This window comes from Thalia democratica, unplaced genomic scaffold (assembly GCF_965202585.1).
Source record: "Thalia democratica unplaced genomic scaffold, ktThaDemo2.hap1.1 HAP1_SCAFFOLD_94, whole genome shotgun sequence".
Taxonomy (NCBI): Eukaryota; Metazoa; Chordata; class Thaliacea; order Salpida; family Salpidae; genus Thalia; species Thalia democratica.
In genome coordinates, this window is record NW_028139263.1 from 145,001 (window position 1) to 148,923 (window position 3,923).

General features: G+C 51.9%; 3 non-coding genes across 3 annotated transcripts in view; all 3 read right to left on the reverse strand.

The window, feature by feature from the left end:
- LOC145845586 (large subunit ribosomal RNA) overlaps nt 1–1,116 on the reverse strand; it is a 3,631-nt gene extending 2,515 nt beyond the window's left edge. Inside the window, exon 1 of the ribosomal RNA XR_014370447.1 lies at nt 1–1,116. This exon is cut by the window's left edge and continues 2,515 nt beyond it. This is a non-coding gene — a ribosomal RNA (large subunit ribosomal RNA).
- Nucleotides 1,117–1,338: 222 nt separating this feature from the next.
- LOC145845614 (5.8S ribosomal RNA) lies at nt 1,339–1,491 on the reverse strand. Its single transcript, XR_014370471.1, has one exon. It is a non-coding gene; the product is annotated as a 5.8S ribosomal RNA (ribosomal RNA).
- Nucleotides 1,492–1,673: 182 nt separating this feature from the next.
- LOC145845577 (small subunit ribosomal RNA) lies at nt 1,674–3,481 on the reverse strand. Its single transcript, XR_014370438.1, has one exon. It is a non-coding gene; the product is annotated as a small subunit ribosomal RNA (ribosomal RNA).
- Between the last annotated feature and the right edge of the window lie 442 nt (nt 3,482–3,923).

Genomic DNA, 3,923 nt, shown 5'->3' on the forward strand with positions numbered 1-3,923 from the left:
CAGCTACTAGATGGTTCGATTAGTCTTTCGCCCCTATGCCCAAATTCGACGATCGATTTGCACGTCAGAACCGCTACGGCCCTCCACCAGAGTTTCCTCTGGCTTCAGCCTGTTCAGGCATAGTTCACCATCTTTCGGGTCCCAACAAGCACGCTCTTGCTCGACCCCTAGGACGCGGCCTATGGGATCGGCCGGCGATGCGCCTAATGAAAGGATCTCGCCTCGTTTGCCTTCACTGTGCTTTCGGGTTTCGTACTGCCCAACACCTCGCGCGCGTGTTAGACTCCTTGGTCCGTGTTTCAAGACGGGTCGGAGACGTGGCCAGCTTAAGCCGCAGACCCCTGGCGTCTGAGCGCTAACGCGAAGAAGGCCTTGTACAAACTCTAGAGACTGCGAGCAGTTTCCAAAGCCGTATTCCAGCGATCAACACGCAGCCTGTCCGAAGACCGACGCGGAATCTCTCCTCGGTCGCCGAGCCGAAGCTAATCGAACGCCTATAACACTCTTCCGAAGAAGAGCTACCTTGCGAACGACCAAAGTCAGCCCAGCAACCGGTCGCGGCCCTCGCCGAACGCTAGTGCAGCGCCGCGACGCCAGCGCAACCGTAAGAGTCTCCGAAGATCACTCAAACAGTAGGACAGCTCTCGCAGCGCCTGAAAACGTCCGGCGACTCGATGGGCGCCTCCGTTTGCCTCCAAGCGGTTTCACGTACTCTTTAACTCTCTCTTCAAAGTGCTTTTCAACTTTCCCTCACGGTACTTGTTCGCTATCGGTCTCGAGCCAGTATTTAGCCTTAGATGGAGTTTACCACCCGCTTAGGGCTGCATTTCCAAACAACCCGACTCCGGGAAAACCGCTAGGACGAATTACGACCGCCGCCAAGGGCCTAACACCCGCTCTGGGAAAAGGCCTCGATCAGAAGAACGTGGGCAGTCGTTGGTTCGCCGCATGCTGAATTCCATACGCTACATTTCCTCGCCCTCCAAAAAGGCTCGGATTTAGCGCTGGGCTTATCCCGCTTCACTCGCCGTTACTAGGGGAATCCTTGTTAGTTTCTTTTCCTCCGCTTAGTGATATGCTTAAGTTCAGCGGGTCGTCCCGCCCGATCTCAGGTCAAAAGTGATGTACTATAAAAGTACATGCGCTTTGTACGTCGGCCTTTTGAAGTCACTTAACTTATTCTCGAGCACCTACCGTCGTTGCTACCTCACCCGAGGCCAGCAGGCTGCTCACGCTTCAGCTGTGAAATCGCCAGACCAGCTGTCTTTGACGACACGCTCCTTAATTAAGAAACGAGTCGCAGGCACTTTCAAACTAATGAAAGGATCGGTGTGTTAAAGACCCTGAGACGGACGTGGCCCCAGGATTACCCGAGGCCGCAATACGCGTTCAGAATATCGATGCTCAATGTGTCCTGCAATTCACATTACTTCTCGGAGCTAGCTCCGTCCTTCATCGACGCTCGAGCCGAGTGATCCACCGCTAAGAGATCTCTCGTGTTAATCAATCTCAATGCAACCAAAAAATCGTGTTCAAAAAGAAGCGGCCGCGCCAGCACTTGCGTGCTGAATTATTACTCCCGCTGTCAGGAAGCAACGCGACCGAACTATAACAGTTACAGGGCTCGGTCCCTTCGAAGAAGAGACGTCGCTTGAAATCAAATTTCGATTCGTTAATGATCCTTCCGCAGGTTCACCTACGGAAACCTTGTTACGACTTTTACTTCCTCTAAATGATCAAGTTCGATCGTCTTTTCGAACACCGGCGAGTGCGTTGCCGCACGTACCAGGCTCAATCGGAGGACCTCACTAAACCATTCAATCGGTAGTAGCGACGGGCGGTGTGTACAAAGGGCAGGGACGTAATCAACGCAAGCTAATGACTCGCGCTTACTGGGAATTCCTCGTTCAAGGGAAACAATTGCAAGTCCCTATCCCTAGCACGACCGGGGTTCAACGGATTACCCGGACCTTTCGGCCTAGGGAACACACGATGATCCGGTCAGTGTAGCGCGCGTGCGGCCCCGAACATCTAAGGGCATCACAGACCTGTTATTGCTCAATCTCGTGTGGCTAAACGCCACTAGTCCCTCTAAGAAGTTGTCTCCGACCCAATGGGTCGAGCAGCTATTTAGCAAGTAAGAGTCTCGTTCGTTATCGGAATTAACCAGACAAATCGCTCCACCAACTAAGAACGGCCATGCACCACCACCCACAGAATCAAGAAAGAGCTCTCAATCTGTCAATCCTCGCTGTGTCCGGGCCGGGTGAGATTTCCCGTGTTGAGTCAAATTAAGCCGCAGGCTCCACTCCTGGTGGTGCCCTTCCGTCAATTCCTTTAAGTTTCAGCTTTGCAACCATACTTCCCCCGGAACCCAAAGACTTTGGTTTCCCGGAAGCTGCCGGACAGTTCTTAAGTTCGACACTGCCCGATCGCTAGTCGGCATCGTTTAAGGTCAGAACTAGGACGGTATCTGATCGTCTTCGAACCTCTGACTTTCGCTCTTGATTAAAGAAAACATTCTTGGCAAATGCTTTCGCAGTCGTTCGTCTTGCGCCGATCCAAGAATTTCACCTCTAACGGCACAGTACGGATGCCCCCGTCCGTTCCTATTAATCATTACCTCGTGCTCCGAAAACCAACAAAATAGAACCGAGGTCCTATTCCATTATTCCATGCAACATTATACAAGCGTAAAGCCTGCTTTGAACACTCTAATTTTTTCAAGGTAAACTTGCCGGACCACCGCAACACTCAGTTAAGAGCACCGCGAAGGCACCGACCAACAAGAACAACGAGGCCAGTGCTAGCCTTTCGACCGACCAACCTCGCCGTCCCTATATCCAACTACGAGCTTTTCAACCGCAACAACTTAAATATACACTTTTGGAGCTGGAATTACCGCGGCTGCTGGCACCAGACTTGCCCTCCAATGGATACTCGTTAAAAAGTTTAAAGTGTACTCATTCCAATTGCAGGACCTCGTACGAGGTCTGCATTGTTATTTTTCGTCACTACCTCCCCGAGCCGGGAATGGGTAATTTGCGCGCCTGCTGCCTTCCTTGGATGTGGTAGCCGTTTCTCAGGCTCCCTCTCCGGAATCGAACCCTGATTCTCCGTCACCCGTTACAACCTCGGTAGGCCGATACCGTACCGACGATAGTTGATAGGGCAGTTGCTTTAATGAGATGTCGCCAGCACTAGGCCGTGCGATCCGCAAGCTTATCCAGAGTCACCATTGTAACGACCCGAAAGCCGGTTAGTTTTGGTCTGATAAATGCGCGCCTCACGTCAGTTCGGCGCTTTACGCATGTATTAGCTCTAGAATTGCCACAGTTATCCATGTAAAAGCGTACAATCAAATGAACCATAACTGATTTAATGAGCCATTCGCAGTTTCACTGTACGTGAGCTCGTACTTACACTTGCATGGCTTAATCTTTGAGACAAGCATATGACTACTGGCAGGATCAACCAGATAACTATCCGAGGGCGTTTAAACCCGTTGCTCGACTGAGCGTTTTTACTGTATAAATACAGACCTTTTCTATCACTCGGCTTAAAAGCCTTGCGAACGTTACTGAAAGTCGGCGCCGGCCTTTTGCTGTTTAAAGCGCCAGCCCGCGTCGACTGCAGCATGCAGCTATACAACTGACTGTTCTTTCTCCCGACCAACCGTTTGCCTTCTGCCGGTTAACTCGTCAGCAGCAACACGCCATCTGTCTGCTGCAGTTACCCGCCTCGAGCCGTGCCTGCCTGCGTCGGCTACTCGTCTCGACGACTTCGCAAAGCTATAAGCCTACCGCCGCTGGACGCTTGTAGTTTTTCATACGCTGCTCCAATGCGTTTACATAGCACGTTCGCCGCCGCTGCAATAGCCGCGCCTCGGGTGCTAAACAGTAATGCTTTAAGCCCGCTTTCTC